At 37.6% G+C, this 25107-nt stretch overlaps 1 protein-coding gene across 50 annotated transcripts in view; it reads left to right on the top strand.

Annotated features, from left to right (window-relative positions):
- The window catches only part of LOC122491369 (ABI family member 3 binding protein), a 264385-nt gene that overhangs the window by 40150 nt on the left and 199128 nt on the right, over window positions 1–25107 (top strand). The window lies entirely within an intron of this gene.

The following is a 25107-nucleotide window of genomic DNA, read 5'->3' as shown; positions in this document are numbered from 1 at the left end:
TTATGAGACGGTATTTCTTAATGTCTTTCCTTTGAGCATATACCTCATGGAAGGTTTCTCTCCATGTTCTTGATGTTTCCTTAGCATTAAATGGCTGTTACTTGTTGCTCATTTCTTGTTAGCCTGTTGCTAGGAGGCTTGAAAGAGTTCCCTCTGTTCTGATCCAGACTCAGTCTTAGAAAAGCACCCTTCCTTTGGTCTTAACGGGTCTCAGTGGTTCTGCCTCACCCCCCAGGGGAAATCTCTGATGGTCTGAACCAAGGACGTATTTTTGTCTCACCTCCAGGATAAAGCATGTTTTCCCATTCCCTTCTACCAGCTGTAATGGCTCTTCGCCTATGCTCTAGGGCATCAAGGTGGTCATGCCCCCTGTGGGGTTAGGCTTGTGTTCCATATGAAAGATAGGAGAGAAGGATCTGGGTGGTGATTTATGACTTTCTTACGGTGGCTGCTGTTTCCCTGGGGCTTGCTCCACAAAGGAGGCTTTCTTAGGATTCTCTTGCTGCTTCCAATTTTTCTTGTAAGCAACAACGAGTCTCTTGGGGAAGAGCCAGCAAATAGGTGTAAATTTTCCTTATGTCTGTGGCTCCCAGAGGTTTTATATTCTCATGATAGTCCACACTAGCCCCTTAGGAATTCATTAAATTTTTCAATAAATTCTTCTCACTAGTTTCAGCAGCATCAAGTGGCATCTCTCTTTGGATGTGCTTGTTTGTTTGTTTTTCTCTTATATTTCAGGCTTTCCTGCAACCTCAAGGTTTTGATTAGTTTAAGAAAACTTGAGAATTTGAAGATTGTTTGGGGTTCTTTTTGGTTATTATAGGGCAGGAGTGATATTGTTTATACTTTTCTTCCCTAAGTGGAAATCAGAAGTTCAGTATGTTAGAGACATTTCATAACACTTTTTAAATATATTTTTGTTTTAAAACTACAGGTATGCATACTCCTTTCATTAGTTTTCCAATATAGTACATTAGGGGATATGTGTCACATGGCAGAACTATCCTGAATAAAAACACTGTGTTTCTGTCCCTCTGGTGAAGTATATCTTCAATGTACATTCTCTCTAATGGAGTGAGGCCACAAAGAAAATGCTTATTCCAACTGTTGCTTTGTCTCTTTCTCACTCATGTAATCTCTTCTTTGTTCTGTTTCATTTCTTAGGCAGTTTATTGTTTGTAGCACCAATCACATGTTTCATACTTTTGTAAGATACTCCACAACAAACAAATGGACAAAAACAATATGCATTTATGCAGGTCTAGCACAGTCTCCCTGCACCAGGAGCTCAGCTGTGAACAGTGGGCCCAGGATCACAGTTCAGGTTTGACTCTCCTTTGGCAAGTAACTTAACACCTTTTGGGTTTAGTTTCTCTTGTGTCTGGTTTTCCTCTTTTCTCACTGGCTGCTCCTCTGTCTCCTTGGCTGATTCCTCTTCATCTCACCAATCTTTTAAATTGGAGTGTCCCAGGAGTGAGCCCTTGGATAACTTCTCTCTTCTGTCTCCTCTCACTCCCTTGGTGATCTCATAGGCTAATGTCTTTAAATACCATCTATACACTAACAGGCTGAAAATGTATCTCCCCAGCCCTGACCACACCTCTCAACTGCAGATCCATTTATTTAAGTCCAACTCAGTATATCTGCCTGACTTTCTGATACACACATAGGTTTTAGCCTGTCCACAACTAAGCTCTGGAGTGCCTTCTGTCTCAAACTTGCTTCTCCTAAAGTCTTTCTCAACTAGTTAAGGACAACTCCATCTTTTCACTCAGGTCAAAAAACTGGAGACATTTGTAACTCTGTTTTTTTCCTCATAAATCTCACATTTGATTCATCAGCAAATATTTTCAGCTCTACTTTCAAAATTTTTGCAGAATTCCTATGTCTCTGTTTTTCTCTCTGACCTACTCTCTCATTCTGATTTAAACTAGCATCATCTCCCATTTGGATTGTTGCTATAGTGCCCTGACTGATCTCTCTGCTTTCGCTTCTTAAAACATTGTCAATAAAACACTCAGAATCATCCTTTTAAAATAGAAATCAAACCTTGTCATTCCCCTGCTCAAAAACAGCCACCAGCTTACCATCTCAGAGTAAACACCCAAATTCTCCCTGGAAGGGTCTATCCATCTGCTCCACTTATGGCTTCAGCATTTCCTGTTTGCTCATCTTCTTCCAGCCATGAGAGCGACACATGTCCCTTTCTCTGGGCCTTTGCCTTTGGAGTTCCTTATACTGGTACGTTCTTCTCCCAGATATCTAGGTGACTTGCCACCTTTTTTTCTTTAGGTCTTTATTCTAAAGCAAAACCTTCTCTGTCCTCTATCCAAGATTGTACCCTTTCCCCACCCGGAAATTTCCTGCGTGCTTCCCTGCTTTACCATCTTCCACCGCATTTATCACCATCTGTGTTAGTCAGGTTAGGCTAGATTATGGCTCAACAACAAACATCCCCCAAACTCGAGGGCTTTAAAATGACAAAAACATACCTCTTGCTCAAGTACGTATCTACTAATTATGGTGTGGACTCTGTCCTTTGTAGCCACTGAGGACCCAGGCTCCATCTGTTTATTTGCTTCTCTGCTGTGGGGGAAGAAGAGACTCAGAGGATCTTGCACCAACAGTTTAATATGTTGGCCTAGAAGTGGCATTTTCCTTGTTGCCCCCAAACTCCTGGTGAGAATTAATGACATGATCATGACTAATTTCAATGAGATGGAAACATACAGTCCTTTCATGTGCCCAGAATAGGAAAGAATCAGATCACCAAGAACAACGGTAGTATTGTTCATCTGACATGCTATATATATCTTATTTTTGATTTGTTTATCTCTTTTCACTGTAATGTAAGCTCAATGAAAACAGGGCTTTTTGTTTTGTTTTTTTATGGCCATATTCTCAGCTCATAGAAAAGATTCTATTTTATTTTATTTTTAAAGAAAGAGAGAGAGGGCATGAGCAGGGAGAGGAGTAGAGGGAGAGGGAGAGAGAGAGAGGGAACGACAGAATCTCAAGCAGCCTCCACACTCAGCATGGAGCCCAACTTGGGGCTTGATTCGTCAACACTGGAATCATGACCTGAGCCAAAATCAAGAGTTGGACGCTTAACCATCAGAGCCACCCATGCACCCCGAGCTTGGCATGTTCTAGATGCTTAATAAATTAGCTAAATAAATAAATGAGTGAATAATTTTATATAATTATTTTAAGAAAAATAATCTACCACCCCACAGATATGTCAATAGATGCAAAAGATTCCATGTGTATAGTATTGTCAATATTACTATTTATTATTATTGTATAATTCTAATTAGAAGACATCTGTGTAAAGGAAAATGTTGGAAAATCATGAAAATAATGGAGGATTCAAGCAATTTAATTTAAAATTTTATGAAGAAGATAAATATATAGGTCAAACATCTGATCAAATATGGCTCCCAATAAGTTGGTAAATATAATAGAAATCTATTTGCAGGAAGGCTGGAGGTGAGGTCACACAGTGAACATGTTGCAAAGAGAAACTGGATCACCACAGTCATTGATGATAGTAAAGTCTATCTTCATTTTTTTAGAAAGTCTACTCATCATCTTCAAGGAAGGAGAGTCTCTAGGGCCAGTTCTGTGCCCCACCCTGCTCAGATGATGCCATTGTGACACTCGTCTGACAGGCACTGAGTGTACTGCTTGGACTTTTGTCAGGGCTAGAACCTTGTTTCTTTCTTGGGCTGAACCTGTTGTTTTCCTGGGCACACAGCAAGCTCTTTGAGCTCGAAACATGCAGCAAGCATTGTCCATATCAAAACTGCTGCCTCTCTCTGCCTGATGACACATGTGTTTATTGCTCTGTGTGCTTATGGAGAAACTTTACTGAGTTTATAAGGGTGACATGTCCTGGTTTCCCTGCCCAGTCCCTTGCCAGACAAGCTGTACAATTCTGTAAAAAATAAAACCAAAGTTAAAAAAAATGGAAGGAATGACAAACACATTTTACCTTTGCCCTGGGCTTGGTGGAAATGTGCCATTTCTGATAACACGGAGAGCTGCTGATAGGCATTTCCATGTGTGCTTTTGTCTCTTGTGGATTTTTATGACAATGTATCTGGCATTTAAATTGGGACCCAAAATTGTGGGGGAAGAGAGTTTTCCATGCCTTGAGCACTAATGCAGATGAACTAATATTTTTTTTGCTCCTCAGCAGATTAAAATTTTCATGCTAAGGTTACCTAGTGCAGATTATTTACTAAGACTGCGTGTAATGTAAAGGCCTGTGGAACTGTGGATCTTGTTTTGAGTCATCTCACATGTTTTTGAAGGGAGCAGCTGAAACTTACATTGTAAAGTACCTACAATTCCTTACCATATAGCCAGTTTATTACTACTTCATTCATTTCATTGTATAATTAATACTTAAATTATAACAGTGAAGGACAGAGGAAAGGAAAAAGAAATGAAGAGAGGCTCCCAAGGAATGGCCATTCTAAAAATAAATGTAATGGAGGGAATTTAGGAAGAGCATGTAAGCGAAAATGATCCTTAAATTGATTAGAAGTGATTCCGTGACTAACAGCGAACCAGGGAAATTCTATCCAAAGGGTAATTCCAACATTTCATGGTTCCCAGACCTCTTCAGCTTTTTTATAATTTTGCCAAAAAATCAGAGTTGTTGCCTTTTTGGCCTAAAGTTAATACTTCCTGTTTATATTGCTGATTCCAAAGTTTGGTTAAGTATGTCACAATAGAAAATAACAGTAAGTCTTTCAAATGACCACTGAATTATTTCTAAAAGGCAAATATCCCTTTCATATCTTAATACTGTGTTTGAGAGGAAAATATTCTGATGAAAACTAGAAATGCAGTGCCTAAGATCACCGTATCTGGGCCTTTGTCAGACAAACTAGTGTTTAGAAGGGAGAAAGACTCTTAATTCATCCTAAACTAATCCACAGTCTGGCTCTGCTATATCTGTCTAGTGTCATTATTAGAGAGACAGAGAGAGACAGAATGAACTTTTAAGCCCCTTCCAACTCTGAGATTCCAAGTTGCTGTGAACATCATCCTTCTCTTTCAACCAAACTGGCCTATTTGCTTTTTGCAACTCTGTAGGGCTTGGAGTTTAACATGGGTTTCTGTTTCCATCATTTTCTGCCTGAAATTCTCTTCCAAATTCTGCTTTTCATTTGACTTGTATTTTTGAGGCTCAGTTGAAATCCCACCTTCCCCATGTACCTTTCCCTGGAGAGTAATCTCTACTTCCTGTAAATTCAATATGTAGCAAACATTGCTTTGTACCACAATAGTTTCTCCAACTGTCTGGTAATCTCCTCAAGGGCAAAAGTACTTTCTCTAAGATGTGTTCCTAAAAGTGTCTTCCTCCGTGCCTCAGAAAATTGTTTTCTCCCTTTGCAAGTGTAACATTCTGGGCATAGCTTTTACCATGTTTTAAAGTTAACAGAGATCAGTATCCCTCATTACTGAGAATCTCTCGTTTCTGAAGTTCAAGGTGAGAAATGTCTTATTCATCTTTGCATGCACACTATTTGGCTTGAATCTGGGATGTTATTTTGTGGAAGCCTATCTCCTTTACCATTTATGATAATAGCCTTATTTTGACCTTTATGCTGTGAGCATTCAGGAGTCATCTACTATTTTGTTGCTAGTGGTAGAAGGTAGAAGATGTAGCATAACAAAGCAAGATTGTATGAGTATCAACCTGGAAATATTAGGAAGGATAGATTAGAGAGGTGATGAGTTTGGTGATCACAAAAATGGGTAAGATCAGATAGTGTTTTCAGGCTAACCTTATGGATATTATCATGAGGCCATCCTACATGGGGGTTTGGGACAACTATATTTGAAAAGTTAAAATAAAAAAAGTGATGCAGGTGCCTGAGACTATGGCAGTAGGGAAGACAGAGAAGTAAATTAGTTTTTGAGGAAGATTGTGATGGTTAGGTTTTGGTGTCGTTGATGACAGTATCAGTAGTTCAGGAAACCTGGAGTGCTAGAGTTGAGTGAGTATTCAGAAATAGAGGTGCAGATTTCAGAGTAAGCTAAGTTATGTAGTGGTTAGCGACTAAGTTATTACTGAAGACTTGAGTGTAAAGGAGTTTTCTGAAGGGGTAAAAGATTACATCTTCACAAATTGCCTACTTATGAGGGCTAGAAGAGGAAGAAAAGTAAGGGAGAAAGATGGAAAAGTGTCTTAGAAACATCAGATCAAGGATATCTTTGTGTCACAGAGTAAAACCGAGGTGGGTGTGGGTGGCTGGGTGTTATGTATGCACAGATGCAATTGTGAAGGCACATGCAGTGAGGTGGTCGAAGGTGTTAAATGTTATAGGGGAATTATGGAGAAAGGAAACTTAAATGTTTGAGACATGGAATTCTCCAATATGCGCTAGACTTATCTCAGACATTTCTAGAATCATTGAAACCATTGAAATTGTTCTAATGCTACTGTGGGAAATAATCGATTTTTAGCTGCTCTTCCATGAACAGCTGTTATCATAGGTAAATGTTAAGAGATAGTGGACCATTGCTCATTAGAGAGGAGTGAGGTTCATCTCTTCATCCTCAGTGGATGGAATTTAGTATGCTCGGATGAGCATCCTGACCCCTGGCCATGCTGTCCCAGCTCCATGAAACAGGGTATCTATCACGTTACCCTGAATGAGTAGTACAAGATGCCTGGGGTGTGATGGACACCACAGAAATTAAGTGAATGTATTTTTTGATGTTTGGATTGCTTAGAAATAACTCCCCACTCAGAAGAATGATTTCTATGTGGAAATGATACGAAAGGGCATCAGATGTTTATGACCTTATACTACTTTTAAATTGGAGGGTAGATGGAAAGATTGTCTTGAACAAGAGATTTTGGTAGCACTTGCCCTATACTGTCTTGTTGAATAGGTTAGCACAGACATCGACATACAAACACTCATCTTTACTTTCTTCTCAGTCTGAAATTCTCTTCCTCCTGTTTTTTGGACAAATCCTTCTTGACATTCAAGACCTGGCTCAGACATCACTTTTTCTATGATGCCATTCCTGACCCATCCCTTTCTAATTAGTGTTCCTCCAAATTAGCTCAACTTGAGGCTTATTCCCCTATGTAGAATTTATTGAGAGTATTGAATAATAATTCTTACAAGTTTATATCCTCCAATATAATACTTTTTCTTTTAGGAGACTCATTTGTGTTTTGGCAATGATTCCTATCAAGTTCAACATTACTCGTTTAAGAAAACTATTGTTATGTACTTGTTCATTCAAAAAATATTTATTAAATATCCTCTCTGTGCCAGTGACAGTGTCCTTGTGTAGTTTACAATCACGTATAAGTTATGTCTGTATTTACAGAATGAATATTTCATTGAAATGCAAAGAACTTTAAAAATTCAAAGTACTGCCAAACTGAAAGGAACGCATGAGTAAGGTCATATCAGTAACAACTATCACTGAGTTGTACCGTTTAGAAACTGCTTTTCATAAACTGTTTCACTTAATCTTACCAGCAACTCGGAGAGGGCAACTATGTAGGATTAACCCTGTTTTATAGGAAAGAATGTGACATTCAGCCGTTAAGTTAAATATTCAAATGTCTAGGGCAATTGTTGGTTTAACCTGGGACTTGAACACAGGCTTTCTGGCTCCAAACCCTGTGTCTTCCTACGATGTAGTTCTCCCTCCCTAAAACATCACTCCTGATAGGACCAGGCAAAGCGTCCTAAGGACATAGAAATATTGTCACCCCCATAGCCAGAAAATGTTAGCAATAATCTGACAAACAATACAATGAGTTTATCCCATTGTTAACAGATTCAATATGACAAATCTCAAATGTGATTAAAAAAAAAAACTAGTCTCTAATTATACAAACTTTATAAGATCAAGTCCTCCTCTCTAAAACAAATACCAAATTTTGCCAAAATAAAGTTGTGAAATTATTGAGATAATAAACTCTACTGACTCACTGAGGTGTAAATGTATCAGTTTACCTAGTATTAAAGATTCCTATAAGTAATTAAAAGATAGTGCAGTCATTAAAAATGAGTACATGGAGGTTTATTTGTGTTAAGGAAAGTGCAGGTTATAAAATAGTACTTAGAATATAATTCTATCTTCATAAACCATCACATATATCATACCCGGAGGGGGGAGGGGGGAATGTCTGGAAGGATATATTAAAAATCTTTACAGAAGACCTTACCCTGTATTAGATAATGGGTAATTTTTAAAACAATTTTTCTCTGTTTTGCAACTCCTTAATTTTTTATTAAAATAAATGTGTATTATCTATTTTTAAGTTAAAAAGTCCATGCAGGGATTATTATTGCAGTAGGTGGAAAGGAGATTAAAATACGCTAGGCAGAGGAATAGGAGACATGCTACCAGCCTGGGGTGGACGATGCAATAAAGGAAGAATTTGGGAAACACAGAATTACAGTAAGTTGTAAGCAGCATAAACCTCAGGTTGCTGCCACCAATAGAGTCAATTAGAGTCATCTGTTTTTTTCCATTTAGCTTCTGGCTAAAGAATAGAATTAATAGCAATTGACTTTTTTGTTTGCTTTTTTAAGAGAAGTAAGCTTTTATTTCCTTGTTTCACAAATAAATCTGGCTGCATTGATCACAGTAACAATTGATTTTAATAACACATCTGATGTTTGCTGGAGGGTCTGTATTAATTGCATTCCATTTAAATTGTAATGTTTGTAAGATACCTTTGATTTTTTTCACAAAAAAATAGCATATTTTTTCCTACTCAAACCAAATTTTGCTCCCAGCATTTTACTTGAGTTGCTTGTTGCTAAAGGCATGTGTGACAAGATTTCTACCATATGGGTATATTTTATAACTGTTTAAGATTTAAATTTTGTATTATGCATTTCTCAAAAGGTGTGTGTGCGTGTGTGTGTGTGTGTGTGTGTGTGTGTGTGTGTCTATGTGTGTAGCTTAGTGGAGGAAAATATTTTAGGTTTGCTTTTAAAACAATAGATCTTTTCATGTGGCTTATAGGGACCCCTCTCTCCTTTAAAACATCACTGTGCACCCCTTGCCCCATTACACCCTGGCTGCACTGACCTTCTTTAGGGTCTCTAAATGCACCAATTACTGTTTCTACCCTCTCTCCTCACCCTGTATGTACAGACACTTTGGCTGAGTAATTTCTACCCACCCTTTATATTTGTCACTTCGTTGGGTCATAGGATGTGTAGATTTTTGGAAGGGCTGGTCACCTGCACACTAGACCATTTAGTTTTTAGTCTAGTATCCTTTTGTCTATTTCCTGATACCAATAATCTGCCCTGTTGGGTACTTTTTCTTTTTGTCAGCTTTAGAGCTGCTCTTACCTAACAGTTTACTATCTCATCTTCAGCTTGCTTTGGTCCTTGATTATGTCTTCTGATCTCTTTTCCTCTGCTTCTCTTAGAACCAAATGGATTCATTCCACACTAGGAAATGGTGTGACCAGTGGGAATTGACTTATTCCCATTTTCAGTGTCTAAGGTACAATCTCTATTGCACAGGATATGGAATACCCGACGGATATCTCACTTCTTCATTTCCCAGTTTAGAATTTGGAATGGAGTGGGAGCAATCCATCACAGCTCTTAAGTTCCAAATTCAAGAAAAAGAAAAAAAGTCACATAAAAAAGAGTTATGAGGAAGCTTTTCTTTTTATTTCTACAATTTTAAATCAAGAAGAATCCCCGCCCCCAAATAGTTCATTCAGTTAGATTTTGTTAACATTTTATAAATATTATAAGATTCTATTTTAAGTACCTAGACTTAAACTTGAGTCACATACACCATGCAGGCTGGGATATTTTAATAATGTCAGGCTGGAAGGCAATGATCCCAAGCCATTTTGGCTTTCTTTTTCATACCTAAAATTGCTACATTAATCACAAGCTACCAGAAAAGTTAACAAGGCGTATTTTTATTAATACTGAAAAACATTTTAGAAATTTATAATGTTTTAATTGTTTGAATTTTAATTCATTGAAAAAGAAACAGTGACAAATATTATCAAAATAGTAATAAATCCCAACTCACTATAGGTAGTCAGTTTCTTCTGACTATGTAGATAAATAGCTAAGTCATTTGGTTCACAAGACCAGAGTTTATATCAAATTCCACTTTAATTTTTGGTAAAAATAATAATAAAGTTAATCTCTCTAGAACTGGTTAATTCTCTGGTGAACAAATATTTGAATAATTGATATAGGCTAAAATACTCTGTTTTTCACATTAAAAAAATTTTTTTTTTTAATTTGAGAGAGAGAGAGAGTGCACAAGCTGGGGAGAGAGGCACAGAGAGAGAGAGATTTAGAATCCCAAGCAGGCTCATGCTCAGTGCACAGCCTGATGTAGGGCTCAATCCCTGGGACCCTGGGACCCTGGGATCATGACCTGAGTCGAAATTAAAGTTGTACAGTCAACCAACTGAGCCACCCAGGTGCCCCTAGGCTAAAATATTCTTTTTTTTTTTTTTAATTTTTTTCAACGTTTATTTATTTTTGGGACAGAGAGAGACAGAGCACGAACGGGGGAGGGGCAGAGAGAGAGGGAGACACAGGATCGGAAACAGGCTCCAGGCTCCGAGCCATCAGCCCAGAGCCCGACGCGGGGCTCGAACTCACGGACCGCGAGATCGTGACCTGGCTGAAGTCGGATGCTTAACCGACTGCGCCACCCAGGCGCCCCTAAAATATTCTTTTATTTTAAAGTTTATTTATTTATTTTGAGAGAGAGAGTGTGGGGGAGGGGCCAAGAGAGGGAGATAGAGAATTTCAAGCAGGCTATGCCCTGTCAGCCTGGAGTTCAGTGCAGGGCTGGAACTCACAAACTGTGAGATCAAGATCTGAGCCGAAATCAAGAGTCAGCTGCTTAATCAACTGAGCCACCCACGTGCCCCTAGGCTTAAGTATTCTTAAAATGGAAATGACTAGAGACTGAGAAGACAACTTGGTAATTTATCCTGTATCATAATCATTGTTGAGAATGACAGTGACCATCTTACTATTTTGCAAAAAGCTTATTTCTTGCATTGGGATAAATTGGAGTTGCTGTATGTTAAAATAATTATTGTAACAAGGTACAATGTTTCATTAATGACTAAAGGTAGAAATCTCAGAGTTTAAAATTATTAATTTTACTATATAACATGTTTAGGGATAGTGATAAAACAATATAGCTCATTTTCTGGATGTTCACAACTTGGTGTTTGTCCTCAAGCAAGAGTAATATTCATAATCTTGAAAACTAATATAAAAATGGAAAATCTGGCAGTTTATTAAAATTTAAACATAAAGTTACCTTATTACCCAGCTATTTTACACCTAGGTATTTATCCAAGAAAAATAAAAACATATGTGCACACAAATACTTGTAGCGTTATTCATAATAGCAGCTTATTCATAATAAGGAAAAACTGGAAATAATCCAAATATTCATCAGTTGAGGCAATGGATAATCAAAATGTAATCCACAAAATGAAATGTTATCAAGCAATCAAAAGGAATGAACTAATGATACACCATGGATGGATGAATCTCATAAACATTATAACAAATGAAAAAAGCTGGGCACAAAGACTGCATGTTGTATGAGTCCATTTATATTAAATTAACAGAAAAGCAGAAAGCATACCAATGGTTGCTTGGAGCTAAGGGGATACCCACTGACTACAAATGGATACAAGGGAATGTTCTAGATTGATGGAAATGTTCTCAAACTGGATTGTAGTGGATTTAGTAAATTATAAAAGTTTGCCAAAAATTATTGAATTTTTAAAGATTACTTATAATAGATGAATTATGGTGTGTGATTATATATACCTCACAAAAGCCATTAAAAAATATTTGTGACAGTCACACACATTCTTTCCATAGGTCTATGAAAGTATTAGTTCTCCTTTTCATATTTGAGGTAAATTTTGGGAGTTCTGTAAAAAATAAATATTGTCTGAAAACAAATTCTATAAACAAATTCATTTTCTGATTTATTTTCCCAAATTTTAATAGGAAGATAGTATTTTGTTTGGACGAAGTGTTAGAGATATTGAATATGAGGTTGAAAATGGATTCGGGAGTCTCTAATTAATCATAAAGAGGAGAAAAGTGAGCCCTTAGGGTGGACAGGTGACCCAGGTCAAACACAGTGAAAGGCAAAGTTGACGCCAGCACCCCTCTGTTGACTCTACAGTGTATTAAAATAGGATGACTTACTATGAGGTCCTTAGCAAGTGGCACTTCCTAGAGATTCCTGTCTCATGGCCCACTCTACCTTGTTCATGTGGCCTGATGATCTACCTGATCAAACTCTCATGATAGTTTAGCCATTTTCCTTTAGCTCATGGAAGGCTTTTGATGTTATGAAATCTCAGACTAAACAGCTGTATATCATCAGCACTGGATATTTATTAACCAAACAAATTACGGCTCAGTTAAGATTTCCAGTGTTTCAACAGTGATGGCAAATGAAACCATTTGTTCTAGCTACATCTCTTGTTTTTATTTGTGAGATTGGAAAAATAAATAAGTCAAAGCCAGATTTATTTAAGAAAGTTTTGTTACTGCTTGACAGTTTTTTACAAGATGGCAAAATTTTCATTTTTATTGAGTATTTCTAATTTCTCCCTGGGGCAGTGTATTCACAATGGAAATATACAAGCTTGTATGTGGAGGATTTCTTACAATGCTGACAGAAGTTATGCATTTTCTCCATTGTCCTAAAAAGTAATACTTTGATTTAACTTGATTAATGGAATTTAATGTATGTTGAAATTGGAGTTACCGACAGCAGGAAAAAAAAGAGTATTGGTCCTTTTGGAAAATTGACCAGTAGAGTAATAATAATCTGAATGACAGATTTTCTGTTTTTTGGTATTGTTAGGATTGAGATTTTGAGATTGTTAGGATAAGCAATTTCTATTAATGACACATGTTTAAACGTATCCACTTTTGTCTCAGTGAAAATCATTCTTAGATATAGACTTTGTTGTCAAAAGAGGCTTACTTCTGCCTGTTGTTCCATTGAAAGATCTCCAAGATCTTGAGTATCAGCAACCAGTATTTAGCATTCTGGTGAAGATGAAATTATTAATGGTTTTGTCTGCATTTACTATTAATCATTTATTTAAGTCTTAAAAATAAGTGTGTATTATAAGTAAGAAAATGTTTAGTTTTATTTTCCTGGTAAATAGGATAATGTAAATAAATACCTGGAAAGAAAAATTATATATGTGTGTGTGTGTGTGTATATATATATATATGTGTGTGTGTGTGTATATATATATATGTGTGTGTGTGTGTATATATATATGTACATATATATATGATTTCCCTTTATTCTCAGAGAAAACTGTATTACAATATAATCAACATTTTAAAATATAGTAATTTTCTGTACTGGTTAGTAAGGACATTGGGTTTGAGCTTGGTGTTGAGGAGAATAACCCATGACTTCCAGTGCTTTGATGCAACCTCAGATGCAAGATCTTCTGGCCAAGCATTGGTAATTTCATGTTGTTGGAGCATTCACTGCATCCCTGGGGTTGCAACTTTCTATGAGTTTGCTGTGGCTGAACCAAGAAAGATGGCATATGCAGATTTCTAAAGAAATTATGATTCCATGAAAGATTTTGAGGGGATGAAGAAGACTGGTATCTTTCTGACTGCAAAGTGATTTGGGGATGTAAAGAATTTCTTTAGGTTGAGTTCCATTGAAGTTTGTCACTTCACTTGTCCAGGACCTGTATTCCTGAACTATGAAACATGAATATTGGGTTATGGAATAGTTTCTCTTGATAAATAAACAACTAACAAATAAAAAACAATAGTAAAGGGGCATCTGGGTGGCTCAGTCAATTAAGTGTTGGACTCTTTGATTTTGGCTCAGGTCATAATCTCATGGTCAAGATTGAGCCTTGTGTTGTCCAGCTCTATGCTAAGCCTGGAGTCTGCTTGAGATTCTCTCTCCCTCTCTCCCTGACCCTCCCCTGCTTGCCCACATGCTTGCTTGCCTGCTCTCTTTCTCTCTCTTTCTCTCTCTCTAAAAAAAAAAAATTGTAAATCAAGAGAGGTTGATAGTCTTGAGACACAGAAAGATGTAAAAATGTTGATTTTAATAATTATCTGAATACTACTCAATGAAAATAACAACAAAAACAACTACTGATACATGCAATAAAACTGGTAAATTTCCAAAACATTATGTTGAGTGCAAGAAGTCTTACATAAAAGCGCATATCATATGACTCAATTTCACTGAAGTCTCCAACAGGTTAAAGTAAACTATGGTTTAATAAAAATAAGAACAAAAGTTGTTTCTGGAAGGATGGAGTGGAAACAGACTGAGAAAGGGCACAGGAGATTTTGTAGGTTGACAGTAATATTCTAAATCTTATCTAGCTTTGAGTTACATAAGTGTATGGTATTTGGGAAAAAATCAGCCATGTAGAGATAAGATTTACATATTTCCTTATATGTAAATTTTATCTCCACAGAAAAATATAAATAAATATTGAATTCTGGTTAATGATATGCATACTGAAGTATTGAGGAGTAAAGAGTACTGAAGTATAATTTATTTTGAAATCCATTAAGAAAAAAGATGGATTGATGGATGGATAGAGAGACAGATAAATAGGATGAAAGAGATATAGCAAGATTTAAATCATTGTCTCTGGATAGTGACTTATATGGATGTGTCCTGCACAATTCTTGCACGTTTCTCTGAAATTTTTTATAATAAAATGTTAGCTCATTGTATTTCCCAGTCTTTAAATAGATTGGTTAAAGACATATAACCAATGCTAGAAGTCAGAGAAATTTTCCAAACATTATTAAACATTTTACCTTAGGAGTCTCCAGAAATTATAATTCTAGAAAACTCTAATTCACAGAGTTTATTCACAGATCAAAATATATGTAAAATTCTCATGATAGGAAACTTAACAGCATGGTGGGTGAAGTTCTCTTTTCTCCAATAGAGTGTATCTGAAAATCTCTTTCAAAAGAAATTGGGGCCATGAATTTTATTTTTGAGGCACTGAATTTCCAAAGAGTAATAATAGTTCTCAAACTTGAGTGTGCTTCAGGATCACCCAAACAGTTTGGTAAACTACAGGTTGCTGCTTCCATCCCAGAGTCTCAGATTCTAGAGGTCTGGAGTAGGGTCTGAGAATTTCTTCTCCTCCTTCTCCTTCTCCTCCTCATCCTTCTTCTTCCTCTTTTTCTTTTTCTTCTCCTCCTCCTCCTCCTCCTCCTCATCCTTCTTCTTCTTCCTCTGTTTCTTCTTCTTCTCCTCCTTCTCCTCCTCCTCCTTCTTCCTCTTTTTCTTCTTCTTCTTCTTCTTCTTCTTCTTCTTCTTCTTCTCCTCCTTCTCCTTCTCCTCCTCCTTCTTCCTCTCCTCCTCCACCTCCTCCTCCTCCCCTTCTTCTTCTTCTTCTTCTTCTTCTTCTTCTAATGTTTGTTTTTGAGAGAGAGAGAGAGACAGACCATGAGCAGGGGAAGGGCAGAGACAGAGGGAGACAGAATCCGAAGCAGGCTCCTGGCTCTGAGCTGTCAGCACAGAGCCCAATGTGGGGCTCAAACTCATAAACTGTGAGATCATAACCTGAGCAGAAGTTGGACACCCAACTGACTGAGCCACTCAGGCACCCGAGAATTTGTACATCTAACAAGTTCCCAGGTGCAGCTGATGCTCTAACTGGGAGACCATTCTTTAAGAATCTTGGCATGGGGCCTATCCGCCCTTCCATCAGGAGCACCTATTGCCATTACTCCTTACTTAAAATAGCAAGAGAATGTGAGCAAATCAACTCCAGGATTTTCATGAAAAGTCAGAAAAAGAACAAGAAGAAGAGAAATGAGTTTTGTTAAGTCTCTTCACCTATTTGATTTCCTATTTTTATTGTATGTACATTAAAAATAATAATTACTAAGAATATACTGGTTGTCTAAAGTGGCAAAGTATTACAAAGTAGACTTTGAGATCTACTTCCCTACTTGCATTTGGCATATTTCCATGTAATAAAAACCATTTTTGTGTTAGTTTAACAAAACTAAGTACATCCTTTCTTTACCCCTCTCCCATCAGATCTAGAGCCCCTCTGCTATAGCCACATTGTACCAAAAGTGAAATCGTTGACTTACCCATCTGCCTGATTTACTAGATGCGACAGATCATAATTGAATGCGTATCACTAATGCCTCATATCTAGTAGTGAATGAATATATAAATGAAAACCAGATGAATGAAAAGACATATCTCCCAATGCAAATACAGAACTTATTTAGATTTTGTTGTTTGAAGTTAACCATGTCACTGCCCCCTTCCTTTATAGAAATATATGCTTATTGGTTGCAGGTGGTTGTCCCACACTATCAACACGTTCCAAAGTTTAACTTTTTAAAAATATTTACTTATTTTTGAGAGAGAAAGATACAGACAGACAGACAGACAGACAAAGCATGAGGGGGAGATGGTAGATAGAGAGGGAGACACAGACTTGGAAGTGGGCTCCAGGCTCTGAGCTGTCAGCACAGAGCCTGACCTGGGGCTTGAACTCACAAACCGTGAGATCATGACCTGAGCCAAAGTCAGATGCTCAACCAACTGAGCTACCCAGGTGCCCCCTTTTTAAAAATTTTTAAAAATATTTATCTATTTTTGAGAGAGAGAGAGAGAGAGAGAGAGTGAGAGAGAGAGACAAACACACTCCAAAGTTTAAAGAGGAATTTTAGGAGAATTGGATTGAGGGTGTGTGCACAAGTGACAACTGTGTATGTCTCAGGATGAGATTTTTCCTTGAGAATGAAAGGCTGTTGACTTAAGCAGTCTATGAAAAGTAATTTTCCTGCTTGGCTGTTGGCTGGGTGACAAGGTAGGTAATGAAGTAAAATAATTAGTCCTGCTAAGAGGTGATGACATGTCAACATTGGCAGGTTCAGTCAGTCTCATTCAGTTATCCAGAGTCACCAGACGACGAAGTATTGGCCTGAAGAATCAGGGCAATGGGAATTCCCACCAAAGGGAAACTGTGTGGTTGTTTTAGTTGAAATGGAGCTCACTTACAAGAACAGCTGGGCAAACAGATATAAAGTGCTCCGTTAGGAAGAAGACATTTTCCCTCTCAGATTTCTGTCAAAATGGCATTTTCTTCTAAATTCAATAGCAAACATTCTCCAGGTATTGGGTGACCATAATATCCTAATAAAAAGTTAACTGGTTGACACCTGGGAGTTATGGCTCAGTGGGAATTGTTCAGGTGTGACTTTATAAAGGGAGCTCTTCACATGAGCTGGGACTTTTTATTTCCTGAGCTCTGAAAGCACGTTTACATGCAGGAACATGTCTTCCAGTAGCAAACTCCCCACAAGGCACTGGAGAGAGAACATGCTGTTCTGCTTGCACTGGAGCACAGATCACAGAACGTTGTAGGTTGAGCATCCTGCTCACACTGATCATGTATGTGTAAGGTCAAGTTCTGAGTTTCTTTAAAGGCCCCCATTCCCATACTCTGGCATCTGTCCATGTGGCTTATGGTACTTTTACCCTACTTTTTCTCTACACTTTTTTAAAAATGACATTTTTCTGAAAATTTATAAAAGTCTTGCTTTATATATATCTGAACTATTTTCATGAAGATTTTTCCCCTTATGTTTTCAGATCTGAATTCACAAAACACAAGTAGGGATGCCTTCTGTTCGCCTCTAAAGCTGTGTGCTGTTAATTCAGCCTTTCCTGAATGCCCCAAATCTCTTTTCATCTGTTTTTCTTATTTAGATTCCTGATTCATCACCTGAATTGTATCTATTGAGTGAAGTAATTTCATTGGTACATTAGAAAGCACAATGTCCAAAATGTGGCTGAGCCCCTGTCTTCCTTACAGGTGGCATCCCACCACCCATATCCCTTATGGCCAGTGTCAGCAGAATCAGAAGGCAGGGAAGATGGAAATCAAAGGCATGAAGGAAGAAGGGCAGAGTGGGTGGGAGCAGCTTGAGGCCTATGGGAAGAGTTTAGAGAACTTCAAGTTAGCCTTATAAAGTTGTAAGTTAGCAATTATTTCTGCATGGTCTTTGTGAGTGGTTAATGTATAAGACCATAAATAAAAGATGAGTTGAATGATGCCATTTAGAGTTTTGCAGTGCACAACTCAAACAACTGTCAGTGGTGTCCCTGTTTCCAGAAGACATGTTGTACAGCTGCTACATGTTTACTGCACACTAGCTCTTTGCAAGCTGTCATTAATTCTCTACTGGGCCGTGGTAAAACTTCATTCCCAAAGAGTTGGGAACTTCACTCCCAAAGAGAGTGACAGAGCTATGTGGGATTTTGAGAAGGAATTCCATTCTGGAGATCCAGAGCCTATGTTTAAAATTATGGTTTGTATAATTTAGCATTACAGTTCAATTAAATGCAGTCAATGCCACCAAATATGGTTTTTGGAAGTTTTTGAATGTGTTGTCAGATAGCAACTGCCCTGCTTAATACATAAACTCAAGATGTGACCATAAAGACATTGGGCTGTTTTCCACCTGCAATTCACTGTGTAAGAAGAATATAGAATGCGTTTGAAACTTAGAATTGTCAGCTCTGGGAAGATAATAATGCCTAAAAAGGACTTGCTGATTTTATATATGTACCATTTATATAATGTGAATAAGAATATTAGGCACTATTAAAAGTACTTTCACCAGTGCTGTAATGGCAAGATGATTGAATGACCTTCCATCAGAGGAAAGTCTTTCATCTCTGAGAAAGGCTTATTACTCAGAGATGAGGAAGGTCATGCCATGCCCATGCTCTAGTGGCATGGTATCATGCCAGACAAGAGATTCAACCACATTGAATTATATAAGTAGTTTGCTTTGTTTTGTTGCTGGGTCATATCCCATTGTATGGATAAGCCATAATGTGTTTATCCATTTAACTATTGATTGACAGTTGGTTTGTTACCAGTTTGGTGCTGCTTTGACTATCTGCATACGAGTCTTCATACAGCTTTATTTTTCATTTCCTCTGGAAAAATACCTAGGAACGAAATTGATAGGTTATTTGGCAGCTGCCCAACAGTTTTTGCAAGTGGTTATACCACTAAACATTCACATTCAAAATGTGTGAGGGCTCCAGTTGTTCCAAATCCTGTCTAACACTTGTTAGTGACAGTCTTTTAATTTTATCCGTTCTTGGGAGTGTGATATCTTACTGTGATTTTAACTTGCATTTCCCTGAAGACTGATTATGTTGACCAGGAGTTGGTAAACTATGACCTGGTAGACAAATCCAGCCAACTGCCTATTTTTATAAGTACAGTTGACCCGTGAGCAGTAGGGGTTTGAACTGCACCAGTTCACTTATACACAGATGTTTTTGACAAATACAGTACTGTAAATGTATTTCCTCTTCCTTATGATTTTCTGTAACTTTTTCTTTGCTCTGGCTGACTTTATTGTAAGAATACAAATATAGAATACATAGACAAAATATGTGTTAATTGACTGTTTAGGTTTCCAGTAAGGCTTCCAGTCAACAGCAGGCAATGAGTAGTTAACTTTTTGCAGAGTCAAAAGTTAATGCAGATTTTCATGCGTGTGGTGAGTCAGTGCCCCTAACCCCCATATTGTTCAAGGGTCGACTATGACAAACAGACACGTCCATTGGTTTACAAAGTGTTTGTAGCTGCTTTTGTGCCTCAGTGGCAGAGTTGACTAGTTCTAGCAGAGAGCACTTGGTCTACAAAACCTCAAATATTTATCATCTGACCACTTACAAAAAGCATCTGATGACCCTGGTGTTCAGCATGTGCTTGTTGGCTATCACATATTGTCTTTAGTGAAGAATCTATTTAAATCCTTTTCCCTTAAAAAAAAAGTTATATTTTGTCTTCTTATTGAGTAGAAAGAATTCTTTTAAATATTCTGAATTCAAGTTTTTAAATAGATACACATATTACAAATACTTTCTTCCAATTTGTAGTTTGGCTTTTATTTTTCTTGTTAGTTCTTTTGAAGTTCAAAACTTTAAAAATCTGATCCAATTTAATTTGTCAGTTTTTGAAATCTATGCTTTATCTGTCATATCTGAACTGAACTGATGGGAATTAATTTTATTATTTTGATATCTTAGAAAATTGACTCTGTATAAAAAAAGGCACTAAATAAGTTTAGGGGTTGGCAGTATAAATGGAACGTGTGTAACAAAAGAGAAACATACTACGGGTGATAATCAAGCTTGTTCTTTTAGTCCTGAAACAATTGAGTCATTATTCTTTTAAATATAATTTATTGCTAAATTGGCTAACATACAATGTGTACAGTGTGCTCTTGGTTTTTGGGGTAGATTCCAGTGGTTTATTGCTTACATACAACACCGAGTGCTCATCCCAACAAGTGCCCTCCTCAATATCCATCACCCATTTCCCCTCTGCCCCACCTCCCCATCAACCCTCAGTTTGTTCTCTGTATTTAAGAGACTCTTATGGTTTGCCTCCAATTGAGTCATTATTGACATCAGTATTATAGCTATTTTTTTTATTTCATATCTTATAGAAGTTAATGTTGATCTGGTTTTTTTCCTAAATTTGCAATTTAGAATATTTCTGATGTCATTAGTGTTTTACAACACTGAGAGCATATTTTTTTGCTGCTACACTAATAGATAATTTTTACTTTAAAAAGAGAACTTTAGTATCAATTTTCTCTTAAGGTGATTTAATCAACTTGGCTAACTACATATCAAACTTTAGGCCACACTCTGAAATATTTTAGAAAGTATCGGATAACCTTAAGAGAGCCTAGACATAAAAGAATATATCCTGTTGAATGGGTTGGAATGGTAACTCCTTTCTCACTGATCTGTGTCTGGATGTTTATAATAGTTTAGCTAAGTACCATGTGTTTGGGCTATGTTTCTTGACAAAGCTGAAACTGACCACAGCCACTCAGAACTCTGGGGTCAACACTAAATGCCTGCTCAGTACCTGTGCCTATAGCAAAGCAACCTCCGGTTGATCCAGAGAGTTCTCTGAGCTTACAGTGCTCCACCTTTTGTCTGGTGTTCTTATCTCAGTACCTCCTAACTGATTTTAATGCCACAGGGCATGTATTTACTTTTAAAAATTAAAAGAGGATTAATTCTAATTTTATTTTGAAAGACTTTTTTTTTTTCTTTTAGTATTTCACAACACCCTTTTGAACTATTTGGAGATACTCTAGGGTGTTGCAAAAAGAGGATTAGAAACAACTGTTCTAGATCCAAGGTTCTACTTTACCAATATGCAATCTTTTTTCTCAACCATACTGGTGTTGTTTTCCTGGAATGTTCACATTCTTTATTTTGCCTCACTCTTCATTGGCAGAGGCTTTATTTCTCGTGTAAGGTACAATAAAATGTTCTTCCAGGACTCTTACTTCTCTGTACTCCTGGACTTTTCTGGGCAATATATATGCCATTTTACTTATAAATGTTTTCCTAGTTAAGCTTATGTCATGTTCTATTATTTTTCTGTTAACTCTACCTTATGTCATTCACCAGAGGTTTTCATACAAACATTGAAAGATAACTGTCACCACAGGACTGTGTTCCAAAGCATTTAATTAGAGTTACTCAGAATGAAGCATAATTTATCAAAGATTAAAAATTATTATAGGATGCATGGAGATATACCCTAAAATATTGAGGGATATTGTCCAGTAGTATAAAATTGAATACTAGTCCAAACATTCATTTGAAGCAAAGCTTGACAAAATTAATCAGATTGAAAGGGCAAAAAAGGTTAAAACTCTTTGCTGAGCACTGAAAAGACCAATGGTGTAATAACTCAATGAGCGAAGGCATGTAAGGAAGACAAACCAAGGATAGAGGGAATCCATACTGCGTGACAATGTGAGCATAGGTGAAGGTGCATTGTAGAATGTGAGAAGATTATACTGGCCAAACAGAAGTAAGATAGGTTGAAAAGTAATAAAGGAAGCAGTAATGTGTGTCAGGGCAATTATAAGGGACTTGAATTCTTAGCTCCAAAGAAGGAACTGAGATGATCGTCTCAAAATATCATGTTTGTGATGCTGCTTTGAGGTCAGCTTTGTCTGTGTGCTTCTCTCTTTCTTTTTCAGGACTTTTAAAAATTTAGCTCCAGAGAGTAGGGTGAATTAGAATTTTGGAAAAAGTTGGTCAGCTAAATGCCAATTCGTTCAAAGAGTTACATGATGTTGATATATTTACTGGCATATTTGCAAAAGGGAGAAAGAATGGGGTCATGAAAATTCCCGTGCAGAGGAAATGAGAATAATTCCACCTTGTCAGTTGGTAATTCTGTTTACAGCCTTCTTTTTCCTCACTTGGTGCAGCCATCCCTTCCACTTTCCAACGGAAGAGGCCTATCAGGCCAAAATGTATGAGCAAAGGTCTGATGTGATGATGCTGTGAATCTTGGCCCTTAGTCAAACATGAATGCAGCCTAAGTACAGTGAGATTCCTTCTTCTCCGCTTCCCAACAAGGGGTTGGAAATAGGCCAGTGGGTTTTGATTTACTGTGGGACCTGATAACCTTCTAAGGTAGTGGTATATGTCTTTGACTGATATTTGTTCCATTCCATTGAGCAGGATGGATCTAGGCACATAACTAAAAAGAGAAAATTTGGCTTGGACAAAATCTATGTTATAGCTAAAGTATAAACCCCCCTCATCAAAATCTAATGAAGTTAGGACAAAACACCAGCAGTTAGCATCAACTTGAGTGTCATGGTCTGGGTGTTGGGGTCACCCCTTACTCTATTGGGTAATGATGAAGTTCTCAATGGCAACAGAGCAGGAAGTGCAGCCTAGTGAGAACTGAGATCCAGTTTTGACCCTGCACTTAACTTGCTGAGTGACTAGAGGAGTGGCTGCCCTCAATTTAGTTGTTTGTGCTACGAGAGAATTGCACAGGATGAGCTAGATTAGATGAGTCTTCCTTGGACTTGAGATAAGCCACCCAGTATCTCCGGGTTTCAATTTTGCCACAACTATAGGAATAGCAATTTGAGATTCTAGAAGTTTATAGAAATTTTATCAAATTCTTAGAAAGTACAAAGTTCTATGTACATATGTAAAAATAGTGGTACTGGCTGGTGAGGTCAGAGAGTGGTTCCCACAACCTGGTATCCAAGAAGGGGCTGTCTTTATTTTTTCAAAGAACTATTGGAATCCTTTTATGTAGCTATATTGAGGCATTCCAGGCTGATTTTGACTGGGATAGTATAAATTTAGTGTAATGACTTTGGGAAGCCCATGCTGTTCAGAGGTGCTGACTGGTGTTAATGCAATATAAATCTTTGATTCGTGAGAAATAGAATGTGGATTACTAAATTAATAAATGCAATCTTTCCTGTGGGCAAAATATTTTGGGAAAAAAAAGAAATCTCTATGGAATAAAGAAAGAAAATAATTGAGGTCCACACTCTCTTATCTTAAAACTCTTGGGGCCAGATATGTTTTAGAATTCAGAAAATCTTTGGATTTCAGCAATGTACTAGGTTACATTGCTAGTACAATGTACTAGTAGTACTAGTTACTTACCTCTAGTAAGTAACTCTTCAGCAGGGCTTGGCCAGCACCCCTTAATTAAACATACTAACTTTCCTACAATTAAACATGTGAATAGTCACGCAGACTAGTCAGTAAGATTCAAGAAAGACTCAGTGGCCTCATTATGGTTCAGATTGGGTTTTGTTACCAAATAAGTTTAACCTAAATCTACAAAAAACCTTACAAAGTGTTTTGGATTTCTGAACTGTGGCTAAAAGGTTATCTATGGCCTTCATTAAGTAACAGATTATTGGGGCGCCTGGGTGGCTAAGTCGGTTAAGCGTCTGACTTCGGCTCAGGTCGTGATCTCGAGGTCCGTGAGTTCGAGCCCCGCGTCGAGCTCTGTGCTGACAGCTCAGAGCCTGGAGCCTGTTTCAGATTCTGTGTCTCCCTCTCTGACCCTCCCCCGTTCATGCTCTGTCTCTCTCGGTCTCAAAAATAAATAAACATTAAAAAAATTTAAGTAACAGATTATTGAGCAATTACTATGTGCCAGCTTTAAGATAGTGCCATTTGCAGGACGCCTGGGTGGCTCAGTTGGTTGAGAATATGATTCTTGATTTTGGCTCAAGTCGTGATCTCACAGTTCATAGGATGAGCCCCTCATCAGACTTTGCACTGACAGTGCAGAGCCTGCCTGGGATTCTCTGTCTCTCCTTCTCTTTCTGCCCCTTATTCATGTGTACACCCTCTCACTCAATAAATAAATGAAACATTAAAAAAAAAAAGATAATGCCGTTTTCACTAATCTTTGTAAACAACCCCTCAAAGTGGACATTGTTATCCATGATCCATAATTTTCAAATCAGGAAATTCAGGGTCAAGTACTTTCAGGGAGTGGCCAGAGGATACATCGATAACTAAGTTGCAGAACTGGGATTTGAACGAGGCTCCTTCTGGCCCCAAAGACAAAACACCATGTCGTTTACTCACGGCTTAGTCAAGACCTCTGGTTAGTGTGATGATCTGCCACTATTGCCTACACAGTTAAAAAGAAAAAAAAAAAAAAGCCTTGAAAATTTAATTAAGATTTTTCTCCTCAGTCTGCACAATCTCTCTGGGAAAGTTCATCAAATGATTATTTAGAAACTGACAACATCCAGGTGGATCTGTGTTCTTTTCCTGAGCATCGCACTTGAATATTCAACTTCCTGCAGAGCATCTCCATGCAGTTCTCTCACTGACCCTACCAGTTCCAAATAGAACTAAAGGTTTTCTCCTCCACCTGTCTCTTCTTTCAGAACTCCCTATCCTCCCATCTCAGGTACCCTTAAGCTGTCTCCCGGCCCTCACTCCTGTCCCTTTGTTTCCATCTCTATTAATCACTGAATTTTGCAGGAATACAGCTGGAGGGCAGCATTGATGAGGCTGGGTATTTTCAAAGCGCAGTAGCTAAATTTACTAATTAGACATTTCAGATCCTTTGCCCATTCCGACAGTATGTATAAAATGAAGGTTTGACTAATTACGGATAACCAAAATAGCCTTAAATACCATCTACCCGCTCAATAATAAACT

Source organism: Prionailurus bengalensis, chromosome C2, assembly GCF_016509475.1.
Source record: "Prionailurus bengalensis isolate Pbe53 chromosome C2, Fcat_Pben_1.1_paternal_pri, whole genome shotgun sequence".
Classification (NCBI taxonomy): Eukaryota; Metazoa; Chordata; class Mammalia; order Carnivora; family Felidae; genus Prionailurus; species Prionailurus bengalensis.
The sequence above is the reverse complement of the archived record's forward strand: the minus strand, read 5'-3'. Positions and strand labels throughout refer to the sequence as shown.